Here is a 14291-nt window from a genome sequence, read left to right as displayed (position 1 = left end):
GTCAGCATAGTGTCCAGAGCATGGAGGCACTACCAGGAGACAGGCCAGTACATCAGGAGACGTGGAGGAGGCCGTAGGAGGGCAACAACCCAGCAGCAGGACCGCTACCTCCGCCTTTGTGCAAGGAGGAACAGGAGGAGCACTGCCAGAGCCCTGCAAAATGACCTCTAGCAGGCCACAAATGTGCATGTGTCTGCTCAAACGATCAGAAACAGACTCCATGAGGGTGATATGAGGGCCCGACATCCACAGGTGGGGGTTGTGCTTACAGCCCAACACCGTGCAGGACGTTTGGCATTTGCCAGATAACACCAAGATTGGCAAATTAGCCACTAGCGCCCTGTGCTCTTCACAGATGAAAGCAGGTTCATACTGAGCACAAGTGACAGACGTGACTGAGTCTGGAGACGCCGTGGAGAACGTTCTGCTGCCTGCAACATCCTCCAGCATGACTGGTTTGGCATTGGGTCAGTAATGGTGTGGGGTGGCATTTCTTTGGAGGGCCGCACAGCCCTCCATGTGCTCACCAGAGGTAGCCTCACTGCCATTAGGTACCGAGATGAGATCCTCAGACCCCTTGTGAGACCATATGCTGGTGCGGTTGGCCCTGGGTTCCTCCTAATGCAAGACAATGCTAGACCTCATGTGGCTGGAGTGTGTCAGCAGTTCCTGCAAGACGAAGGCATTGATGCTATGAACTGGCCCGCCCGTTCCCCAGACCTGAATCCAATTGAGCACATCTGGGACATCATGTCTCGCTCTATCCACCAACGTCACGTTGCACCACAGACTGTCCAGGAGTTGTCAGATGCTTTAGTCCAGGTCTGGGAGGAGATCCCTCAGGAGACCGTCCACCACCTCATCAGGAGTAGTGTTGATCATGAATATTCGAATTGCGAATTTTAATTGCGAATATCGGCACTTCGAGAATTTGCGAATATTTAGAATATCGCAAAATATATTCGTAATCGCAAATATTTGAATTTTTTTTTAAATACCTGTTCATGCAAATTTTTATGCGAATTCTTTAGGCGAATTTTATGCGAATTTTCGCAATCAAGAAGATAATGCTTAGAGATCATGAATTCGCGAATTCTCGAGTATATGGCGAATATTCGCCCAAATATTCGCGAAATATTGCGAATTCAAATATTGCCCCTGCCGCTCATCACTAAACAGGAGCATGCACAGGCGTTGTAGGGAGGTCATACAGGCACGTGGAGGCCACACACACTACTGAGCCTCATTTTGACTTGTTTTAAGGACATTACATCAAAGTTGGATCAGCCTGTAGTGTGTTTTTCCACTTTAATTTTGAGTGTGACTCCAAATCCAGACCTCCATGGGTTGAAAAATTTGATTTCCATTTTTTTATTTTTGTATTTCAGAAGAATATTTAATTAACTCAGATCTAGGATGTGTTATTTTTGTGTTCCCTTTATTTTTTTGAGCAGTGTATATACTACTAATACAGAGGGGCCATTATATATTATAATAATACAGAGGGGCCATTATATATACTAATAATACAGAGGGGGCCATTATACAGTTGCAAGAAAAAGTATGTGAACCCTTTGGAATGATATGGATTTCTGCACAAATTGGTCATAAAATGTGATCTGATCTTCATCTAAGTCACAACAATAGACAATCACAGTCTGCTTAAACTAATAATACACAAATAATTAAATGTTACCATGTTTTAATTGAACACACCATGTAAACATTTACAGTGCAGGTGGAAAAAGTATGTGATTTAATAACTTGGATTTAATAACTGGTTGAACCTCCTTTGGCAGCAATAACTTCAACCAACCGTTTCCTGTAGTTGCAGATCAGACGTGCAGAACGGTCAGGAGTAATTCTTGACCATTCCTTTTTACAGAACTGTTTCACTTTCTTGAGGTCATGCCACAGCATCTCAATCGGGTTGAGGTCAGGACTCTGACTGGGCCACTCCAGAAGGCGTATTTTCTTCTGCCATTCTGTTGTTGATTTACTTCTATGCTTTGGGTTGTTGTCCTGTTGCAACACCCATCTTCTGTTGAGCTTCAGCTGGTGGACAGATCTTCAGCTGATGGACAGATGGCCTTAAGTTCTCCTGCAAAATGTGTTGATAAACTTGGGAATTCATTTTTCTTTCGATGATAGCAATCCGTCCAGGCCCTGACGCAGCAAAACCCCAAACCATGATGCCCCCACCACCATACTTCACAGTTGGGATGAGGTTTTGATGTTGGTGTGCTGTGTCTCTTTTTCTCCACACATAGTGTTGTGTGTTTCTTCCAAACAACTCAACTTTGGTTTCATCTGTCCACAGAATATTTCCCCAGTACTGCTGTGGAACATCCAGGTGCTCTTGTGCAAACTGTAAACGTGCAGCAATGTTTTTTTGGACAGCAGTGGCTTCCTCTGTGGTATCCTCCCATTAAAAATCCATTCGTCAGAGTCCATTGTGCACTCCGCCCACAAGCCGGATACAAGGAGAACCCACCTACAGCACACAGACAAGGATCGGCAGCAATGACGGGACGCCGCAAAAGCACCAAAGGTAACAGCAGGCAGAGCAAGGCTTCTGTGTGGGACGCCACCAGAGACCTGTACACCTGACCTGCCTGCCACATAACCTTTTTTACTAACTTTTTTACAAACTCTCACCACCTGCGATCTTATGCATTAATCTTTTCTATTTAAACGCATCAACCTATTTTGGATGCAGCAACCACTATTGACATTATGCATTAATTTATACTACTAATACTATACATTTTTTGGACTACTATAAGACTATCTCTATCCGGAATTTTGTACTATTTTTGCAATATTTTTGTACTATTTTGTACTATTTTTATACGATTTTTTATATGACATATCTATTATTATTCAATTGTATACCCACCCTTATCGCTACCCCTGGCATTTTGTCTGTAAATGCCATTTTAGGTTAATAAATTAGCTTTTGATACACTGATTCTCTCCGCCTCTCTTTCTTCTTTTTTCACTGAATCCGAGATATTGAGTGTGCCGGTCCGTCCTTTAAACCCATCACTCTGTAACTCTGTCACTGGCTGGGTGAGCCAGTTAGACCTAGAGCACCTTGCATGATATTAAGATTGGTGAGCACCCACACAACCTATTCTCCTATTTCACTATTTAAATCACCCACTGTGGATTGCTCCCGGTCGCAATAATCATGGATATCTGGAATCACATTGAAAGCAAGAGATTGAAGGCAGAAACATATAAGTTTGACACCACCATCACTAACACCAAAGATAGGACCATGACAGAAATATTTTGGGACCTTGAAACACTTTTACACAGACAGCTAAAACAGGGATGGGAGATACGCTCCCTAAAACAATATGTAGAAAGCGGCAAACTCCCAAAAGGTTTACGCCTAACCAAAATCCTAGCACAAGACATATGCAACATCAATTTCAACAAAGAATGGGAATCACTGTTGATGTCCCAATCTCTAGCACTAACAGAACTGATTATTAAAAGAAGAACACAAATCCTAGAAGAAACTACAGCAAATATTAGCAAAATTAAGGAGACAGTTGAAAAACTACCAAAAAATTAAGAATTCAACATCTGGCAAGTCAGATTATGCAATAGCCTAGATCACGATCACCAACTCACACACAACACTCTCCCCCACCAAATCCACACCACTACAACTTGAGAAACAGATACGACAATCAGAGTTGGGAACGCAGAAATCATTACCAACACAAATCCCCACAAGGAAGGAGCTACTATCCACATCCGAAACCCAATCACACACAAGAAACTTCACCACAACAACACCACAGACAATACACCGAAGAAACGGGAAGAGAAAAATACGGGGACAAAGAAAAAAGAAAGACACCCCACAGGAACTAGATGAAGAAAACACAATAATAAACCTAAGCACAGTCACACTCAACAAAGCCCAAACCAACCTTTTAAATAAAGGTTTAACATTTGCACCCACCAGAAAAATTTATAAATTCGATACATACATAGGATTGGAAAAATTTATCAGGAAACTATGCCTCAAGAAATACTTTCTGAAAAACCCAATCACTAGCGTTCCAAAAAAAGAAGAGAAAGACATCCACACAGACCTAAAACAAAAATTCAAGAAATTCCCAAGAACTGAAATCAGTCAGGAAATAGCTACCTTTCGGAAATCTGTGGAAGCTGATATAAGAAAAATAAAAAACAACACGAAAAGCAACCGATCCAGACAAGAAATCCAGGCCATCAAACAACTACAATCACAAGAAAATCTGACCATCCGACCAGCAGATAAGGGAGATGCTATTGTCATTTTAGACACAGAGAAATACAACCAAGAATGCATGAGACAATTGACAGACACTACTACTTACCAAAAACTAAGCAAAGACCCCACTGATGAATACATACTAACCCTCAATCACCTATGTCAGGAAGGACTAGAGAAGGAAATACTCACAGATCAAGAAGCTAAATTTATACAAAATACACAAAACAGATTACCGGTATTTTACTGCCTACCCAAAATTCATAAATATCTAGAGAACCCCCCAGGACGCCCAATTTTATCAGGTATCAAATCACTAACCTCAAATCTATCACAAAACATAGATAAACTTCTCCAACCTACAGTCAAAAAACACTTCTCGTATATAAAAGACACGACCCAGATAATAGAAATAATAGAAAAACTAGAATACGACCCCAACTGGATCCTAGGGACCTTAGACGTACAGTCATTATATACGATCTTAGACCACGAACAGGGACTAGAATCTATGACTACTCAATTGGAAAGGAACAATCTATTCAAAACGGAACAAATTAAATTAAAAAAAAAGGGGGTTAGATACATCCTGACACACAAATATTTCATTCATAACACTGATTTCTTTCTCCAGACTAGGGGCACCGCCATGGGCACCAGGTTCGCCCCCAGCTATGCCAACCTATTCATGTCCCAATGGGAGGGCACCCACATCCAACATAGACTGGAAGCGGACCTGGTCCTATGGCAGAGGTATATAGACGACATCATCTTCATATGGCGAAGTACTGAGACAGAACTACAGAAATTTCTCAAACAAATCAATGATAACACATTAAATTTACGTTTTTCATCCAACAATAGTAAAACACAAATAGAGTTCCTAGATCTACACATTAAAACACAGGACAACAGACTCACATGTAGCACTTACCAAAAACCAACAGCAAAAAACAGCTATATTTTGTTCTCCAGCTGCCACCTACCAAGATGGCTTCTCAATATCCCTACTTGCCAATTCAGACGGTTAAAACTCAACTGTACACATGATCATCAATTTGAACAAGAAGCCAACAAATTAAGTGAACAATTCAAGATCAAACAATACCCTACCAACGAAATAGAGAAAAGCCTAGTCAACGTCAGGGACCGACAAAGACCGACCTTCTTCAATACACAAAACAGGGAGCCCGACAAAACCAGAGAGGAAGATGCACCACCACGTATTATATTGCCATACAATGTCCAATACAAAAAAGTTGAAAATAGTATTAAAAAACACTGGCACCATCTACAGAGAGATAAGACAATAGGTTCACTGATCCCCACCAACCCACTTATAACCTACACCAAAGCACCCAACTTGGGTTTAAAAATAGCACCCTCCATCAAAACACAGAAGAACAAAATGGGAGAACACCCGATGAGTAGCTGGCTCAAACTCAAAGGCTTCTACAGATTCTATGATAGCTGCTGTAACTGCAGACTCACATCATTCCCCAAAAAAACTGAAAAAATAAGTTCAAGGACAAACAAATTCACAGAGGAGATTAAGGAATTCCTCACATGCAGCAGTACCAATGTCATCTACATTATCCAAAGTCCCTGCAATAAACAGTATGTAGGACGAACGAAAAGAACATTGAAAAAATGGGTCTCAGAACACATTAACAACATCAAGAAAGGACACGATAAGCACTCCCTATCTAGCCACTTCAAAACACATCACAACCAAGACCCTAGTGGTCTTTCTTTTGCAGCAATAGAAAAAATAGAGAGAGACTGGAGAGGAGGCGATCATATCGCATAAATGTCCCGCATAGAATCTAGATTCATTTTTTAATTCAATGCTGAATTGGAATTATTTGAATTCTTATAAACAATTCAGTAACTCTGCAACCTGGGACGGGTGTTCTGGGCTGATGGGAAGTCGTAGTCCAGCTGTTTACCAACACTCCGACCTCCCCTCAGCTTTGAACCCCCGCCCCCATTCCACCAATTGATCAAACACAGACTTGTACATGTCTAGCATGTGCCCAATGCATGTCACATACTGTCTACCTCTGTATATATCACAATATATATAATGCATACCCCTGTATACATCATAAACCCCTACATCTACATGCATCTTTGTGTCTCTAAACACATACCCTTGTATACCCAATCACACTTTGTGTACCCATACACATATTTCTTATACACCATAATTAACTCCTCTATGCATCACACAAAATATACACCCTAACTCACCTTTTAATATATTTTAATATACAGTATATCACCTTTTAATTTATATCACCACATTACATATTTTAATATATCACCATATTACCCATTTATCTTATTTACTCTGCCCACAAGAAACACCACCCATCCCAATACCACATTTGCCCCACCCCCAAACGGACCTTCACCTTTTAATATACAGGGTGGGCCATTTATATGGATACACCTTAATAAAATGGGAATGGTTGGTGATATTAACTTCCTCTTTGTGGCACATTAGTATATGTGAGGGGGGAAACTTTTCAAGATGGGCGGTGACCATGGCGGCCATTTTGAAGTCGCCCATTTTGAATCCAACTTTTGTTTTTTCAATAGGAAGAGGGTCATGTGACACATTAAACTTATTGGGAATTTCACAAGAAAAACAATGGTGTGCTTGGTTTTAACGTAACTTTATTCTTTCATGAGTTATTTACAAGTTTCTGACCACTTATAAAATGTGTTCAATGTGCTTGATTGATGTGTTCAATCAAACAATTGTCACAATTGTCAACCCAAGAATGTAACCGAAAAATTAGTGAAATTTATTAACCTAATGAATAGAGATGGGACGGCTCACTCACTAAATACACGGATTGGTGCCAATGTCCAAAATAGAATCACCCCTTCAAAACAGTAAAATTTTAATAGTATTGGAGCGGCACTCAAACATATGGGTTCACACAGAGAACCAGTATAGTATGGTAAAATAGTGCAATTTAATAAAACATAAAATAATAAAAGCATACATACACATAATAGTGGGATGGATGAGGTAATAGGTAGATTGACTTATATAAAGTCCATACAATGCAAGTTGCTGAGGGGAATTAATAATGTCCCATATTTGTGCGAATAATGTCTAGTAAGCAAAATCGATTGCAAACACTATCCAAGTAATGAATAGGAAAAATCGATAGGAAAAAATCGATAGCAAACAGTCTTAGGCCTCATGCACACGACAGTCTTTTTTGACGGTCCACAAAAACGGGGTTCCGTTGGTCCGTGATCCGTGACCGTTTTTTCGTCCGTGGGTCTTCCTTGATTTTTGGAGGATCCACGGACATGAAAAAAAAAGTCGTTTTGGTGTCCGCCTGGCCGTGCGGAGCCAAACGGATCCGTCCTGACTTACAATGCAAGTCAATGGGGACGGATCCGTTTGACGTTGACACAATGTAAAGTCAGGAGTTAATATACCATAGGATCAGAGTTTTCTCCAATCCGATGGTATATTTTAACTTGAAGCGTCCCCATCACCATGGGAACGCCTCTATGTTAGAATATACCATCGGATTTGAGTTAGATCGTGAAACTCATATCCGACAGTATATTCTAACACAGAGGCGTTCCCATGGTGATGGGGACACTTCAAGTTAGAATATACTAAGAACTGTGTACATGACTGCCCCCTGCTGCCTGGCAGCACCTGATCTCTTACAGGGGGCTGTAAGAGATCAGGGGCTGTAAGAGATCAGGGGCTGCCAGGCAGCAGGGGGCAGACCCTCCCTCCCCAGTTTGAATATCATTGGTGGCCAGTGTGCGGCCCCCTCCCTCCCTCTATTGTATTATCATTGGTGGCCAGTGTGCGGCCCCCTCCCGGCCCCCCACGGCCCCCCTCCCTCTATTGTATTATGATTGGTGGCCAGTGTGCGGCCCCCCCCCGGCCCCCCCTCCCTCCCTCTATTGTATTATGATTGGTGGCCAGTGTGCGGCCCCCCCCGGGCCCCCCTCCCTCCCTCTATTGTATTATCATTGGTGGCCAGTGTGTGCCCCCCCGCCCCCCTCTATTGTTTTAATATCATTGGTGGCCAGTGTGCGCCCGTCCCCCTCTATTGTTTTAATATCATTGGTGGCCAGTGTGCGGCCTCCCCTCTCCCCCCCCCCCGATCATTGGTGGCAGCGGAGAGTTCCGATCGGAGTCCCAGTTTAATCGCTGGGGCTCCGATCGGTAACCATGGCAACCAGGACACTACTGTAGTCCTGGTTGCCATGGTTACTTAGCAATATTATAAGCATCATACTTACCTGCTGCGCTGTCTGTGACCGGCCGGGAGCTCCTCCTACTGGTAAGTGACAGGTCTGTGCGGCGCATTGCTTAATGATCTGTCACTTACCAGTAGGAGGAGCTCCCGGCCGGTCACAGACAGCGCAGCAGGTAAGTATGATGCTTCTAATATTGCTAAGTAACCATGGCAACCAGGACTACAGTAGTGTCCTGGTTGCCATGGTTACCGATCGGAGCCCCAGCGATTAAACTGGGACTCCGATCGGAACTCTCCGCTGCCACCAATGATGGGGGGGGGGGGGGAGAGGGGAGGCCGCACACTGGCCACCAATGATATTAAAACAATAGAGGGGGGGCCGGGGGGGGGGGGGCGCACACTGGCCACCAATGATATTAAAACAATAGAGGGGGGGCCGGGGGGGCGCACACTGGCCACCAATGATATTAAAACAATAGAGGGGTGGCCAGGGGGGGGGGCGCACACTGGCCACCAATGAAATTAATACAATAGAGGGAGGGAGGGGGGCCGCACTGGCCACCAATGAAATTAAAACTGGGGAGGGAGGGGGGTCTGCCCCCTCCTGCCTGGCAGCCGCAGATCTGTTATAGGGGGCTATGATATGCACAATTAACCCCTCAGGTGCAGCACCTGAGGGGTTAATTGTGCAGATCACAGCCCCCTGTAAGAGATCGGGTGCTGCCAGGCAGCAAGGGGCAGTCATGTACACAGTTCGTAGTATATTCTAACTAGAAGCGTCCCCATCACTATGGGAACGCCTCTGTGTTAGAATATACTGTCGGTTCTGAGTTTTCACGAAGTGAAAACTCAGCTCTGAAAAAGCTTTTATGCAGACGGATCTTCGGATCCGTCTGTATGAAAGTAACCTATGGCCACGGATCACGGACGCGGATGCCAATCTTGTGTGCATCCGTGTTCTTTCACGGACCCATTGACTTGAATGGGTCCGTGAACCGTTGTCCGTCCAAAAAATTGGAGAGGTCATATTTTTTTGACGGACAGGAAACATGGATCACGGATGCGGCTGCAAAACGGTGCATTTTCCGATTTTGTCACGGACCCATTGAAAGTCAATGGGTCTGCGAAAAAAAAATGGAAAATGGCACAACGGCCACGGGTGCACACAATGGTCATGTGCATGAGGCCTTAGACTGTGATGAGTAGGGTACTCACTTTTGCGCAGCTCTGTGGCGTCCCACGTGTAAGAGCGCTTACCTTGGTGTCGGTTTAGTCAAATGCAAACGGCAAAGTGTAATTGCTTAACTGACGTCATAAAATCGGATCTCCGTAAGATCGCTTCAATTATCGCGAGATGAGCTGTTTCTTTTTCTTTCTCTTTCGTATAATACAGACTCTGTCAATCGCGGCTAAAATCGTGGTAAAGCTTCGATCTTGTGATCGTGAATTATTATCAGTAGCCAGCCGTTAATAAAATCGACCACCAGTCGGTTTGCTTACATTCGTTTCAGAGGATAATTTCCTAGGTCTCTTTCAGTATTGCACGGCATGCTTAAAATTTCGGACTCTTTATGAATATCCCATCGATCCCAGACGCGTTTTGAAATAGATCCCTATTTCTTCCCACTGAGGGTACACCCAAAAAGAGTGGGAAATATCAAAAATACAAGAATGAGCAATTGCGCTGTAGTATAACAATGGCTGGGTAAGGCCGGTATACATCTCTATTCTGCACAAGGTACGGACAAGTCCTGTGGGATCCATGCCTGGTTCATTTTAATGAAAGTGAGCTTATCCAAATTGGCTGTGGACAGGCGGCTGCCATGCTAAACACACGTTCAGAGAATACACTGGCTGCAGGGCAGGCCAGCACCTCCAAGGCGTAAAGGGCAAGCTCAGGCCATGTGTCCAATTTGGAGACCCAGAAGTTGAAGGGGGCAGACCCGTCATTCAGTACGTGTAATGTTGGTGAAATGCTGCCTTCTGCTAAGACGTTCCATATCAGCTGGCAGTGCTGGTTGTTGTGGCGTGCTGAAAAAGCTTTTCCACATTTTGGCCATGCTAACCCCACCTTCTGAGGTGCTGGCGGTGCCCCAGCTGCGTTGGCGACCTCTTCCTCCTCCTCTGCCTTCGCCTTGTGCTTCCACTGTGCCCCCGCTGTCAGGTTGGAATGCTACCAGCAGCGCGTCTACCAGCGTGCGCTTGTACTTGCGCATCTTACGATCACGCTCCAGTGAGGGAATGAAGGATGGTATGTTGTCCTTGTAATGGGGATCAAGCATCCTGGCCACCCAGTAATCAGCACAAGTTAGAATGTGGGCAATTTGGTGATCGTTGTGGAGACACGCAGCATGTAATCGCTCATGTGTGCCAGGCTGCCCAGAGGCAACAATAAGCTGTCCTCTGTGGGAGGTGTATCATCTGTGTCCTCTGTATCACCGCAGCCATGCACCAGTGATGGCCATGAGCTGGTCTGGGTGCCACCCTGCTGTGAACAAGGTTCCTCCTCCTCCATCTCCTCATCCTCCACCTCGTCATCCTCCAGAACTGTGCCCTGACTGGACAATTGTGTACCTGGCGTTTGTGGGTGCAGGAACCCACCCTCAGAGCCACTTGTGAATGACTGGCTGGAAACCCTACGAAATGATCCCTCTTCCTCCTCCTCCTCCTCCTCCTGTGCCACATCCTCTTCCATCATCACCAGCAGCGTTTTTTCAAGGAGGTATAGAAGTGGGATAGTAACGCTGAGAACGGCGTTATCGGCACTGACCATGTTGATGGAGTACTCGAAACAGCGCAACAAGGAACACAGGTCTCGCACGGAGGCCCAGTCATTGGTAGTGAAGTGGTGCTATTCCGCAGAGCAACTCACCCGTGCGTGCAGCAGCTGAAACTCCACTATCACCTGCTGCTGCTCACACAGTCTGACCAGCATGTGCAAGGTGGAGTTCCACCTTGTGGTCACGTCTCATATGAGGCGGTGAGCCCGAAGGCCGAAGTTACACTGCACCGCTGACAGGCGAGCAGCAGCAGCGTGAGAACGCCGAAAGCGCTCACAGACTGCCCGCACTTTATGCAGCAGCTCTGACATATCGGGGTAATTTTTAAGGAATCTCTGCACCACCAAATTCAGCACATGCGCCAGGCAAGGGATGTGCGTCAAGTCCCAGAGTCCCATAGCTGCTACAAGATTTCGCCTATTATCGCACACCACCAGGCCGGGCTTGAGGCTTGAGGCTCACTGGCACCAACCACTCATCGGTCTGTTGTTCAAGGCCCGTCCATAGCTCCTGCGCGGTGTGGGGTTTGTCCCCCAAACAGATAAGTTTTATAACTGCCTGCTGTCGTTTACCCCTGGCTGTGCTAAAGTTGGTGGTGAAGGTGTTACGCTGACCGGATGAGGAGCCAGTAAAGGATGAGGAAGCGTAGTAGGAGGAGGAAGAAACAAGAGGCAAACTGAAGCACCCTGCAATCCTCTGTGGTGGAAGGACATGCGGCAAACTGCTATCCACCTCAGGCCCAGCCGCCACTGCATTTACCCAGTGTGCTGTTATGGAGATATAACGTCCCTGACCGTGCTTACTGGTCCACGTATCCGTAGTGAGGTGCACCTTGCCACAGATGGCGTTGCGCAGTGCACACTTGATTTTGTCCCCCACTTGGCTGTGCAGGGAAGGGATGGTTCGCCTGGAAAAATAGTGGCGGCTGGGCACGACGTACTGTGGGACAGCCACCGCCATAAGGCTTTTAAAACTCTCTGTCTCCACCAGACGGAATTACAGCATTTCAAAGGCCAGTAATTTTTAAATGCTGACATTCAGGGCCAGGGATCGCGGGTGGGTAGGGGGTACTTCCTCTTCCACTCCAGTATTTGGGAGATGGAGAGCTGACAGCTGAATGCTTCTGTGGGACATTGTGGAGATGCTTGGTGACCCAGATAGTGGTGTTGATGGCAGATCCTCTGTTTGCGGGGTGGCAGGTGGAACTGTCACCTCAGAGGTGGATGAAGAGTAGTGATGTCCCGAACTATTCGCCGGCGAACCGTTTACGGCGAACATGGCTTGTTCGCGTTCGCCGCGGCGGGCGAACATGTGCGATGTTCGGTCCGCCCCCTATACATCATCATTGAGCAAACTTTGACCCTGTACCTCACAGTCAGCAGACACATTCCAGCCAATCAGCAGCAGACCCTCCCACCTCCTGGACAGCATCCATTTTAGATTCATTCGAAGCTGTATTCTTAGTGAGCGGAGGGACAGTGCTGCTGCTGCTTATTTAATAGGGAAAGCGTTAGCTAGGGCAGTGTTCTGTGAAAAAAATATAAGGGGTTGAGTCCGCACAACCTGCCTGCAGGTGCACATCACTATGGCGAACTACATACACAAACGGAAAATGCAAATGTGATCGCACACTACATCCAGCACTCTGCCCTCCATGCTGGATGAGACATTGGTTTATATTTTGGCCAAAGCATAGTAAGCCACTCACCGCGTCAAGGTCGTCTCAATTGAGTAATCCCTAACTCTTGTTCCTACCTGTTCATGGGCCATGACAGCCACATAAAATCCAGGGAATGCAGGTCAGCATGCAAGCCAAGTACACTTTGCTTGTAACCCCGTCCGGTGCCTTTACAGCTTTCATCGGATCCAGGGATGCAAGTACCAACATGCATGCTGAACCCACCATATACTTCTCCTGGAGCCAGATGGCTAATGGTAGGTTCTATATAAGCAGACTCAGTTTTATACTGACTTTAAAACCAGCCTCCAGGACAGATTAACTGGTCAGGTGTGCTTGACTCAAAGGAGATCGCCACGCCTCCAATATATGCTACAAAGAAAAAAATATAAGGGGTTGAGTCCGCACAACCTGCCTGCAGGTGCACATCACTATGGCGAACTACATACACAAACGGAAAATGCAAATGTGATCGCACACTGCATCCAGCACTCTGCCCTCCATGCTGGATGAGACATTGGTTTATATTTTGGCCAAAGCATAGTAAGCCACCCACCTCCTGGACAGCATCCATTTTAGATTCATTCGAAGCTGTATTCTTAGTGAGCGGAGGGACAGTGCTGCTGCTGCTGCTTATTTAATAGGGAAAGCGTTAGCTAGGGCAGTGTTCTGTGTCCACAGACTCATCTGCTGTAAGGACAGCGTCCTGACAGCACCCCAAAAAGCCCTTTTTAGGGCTGGTACATCAGTCTGCTTTTTTTTTATTTTATATATATATATATATATATATATATTGCAGTTGCCTGCCCGTGTGTGAGAGGCTGCAGGCCCACAGACTGTACTGTGTGCACACCACTCATATAGGGTTGTCACAGACAGTACCTTGCAGATAAAAAAAGTCAATTTTTTATTTTTTTTTATATAATCGCCAGACAGTGAGAGGCTGCAGGCTCACAGACTGTACTGTGTGCACACCATTCATACAGGGTGTCACAATACCTTGCAGATAAAACTAAAGTCAATTTATTATTTCTCTGTAATAAATATAATCGCAGTTGCAAGCCAGTAAGTGTCTGGCCCACAGACTGTACTGTGCCCACTGGCCAGGCCACCACTCATACCGTTACAGGGTGTCACAATACCTTGCAGATAAAACTAAAGTCAATATTTTTTTTCTCTGTAATAAATATGATCGCAGTTGCAAGCCAGTGAGTGTCTGGCCCACAGACTGTACTGTGGCCACTGGCCAGCCCACCACTCATACCGTTACAGGGTGTCACAATACCTTGCAGATAAAACTAAAGTCA

This window comes from Bufo bufo, chromosome 9 (assembly GCF_905171765.1).
Source record: "Bufo bufo chromosome 9, aBufBuf1.1, whole genome shotgun sequence".
NCBI lineage: Eukaryota > Metazoa > Chordata > Amphibia > Anura > Bufonidae > Bufo > Bufo bufo.
This window is presented reverse-complemented; position numbering follows the sequence as displayed.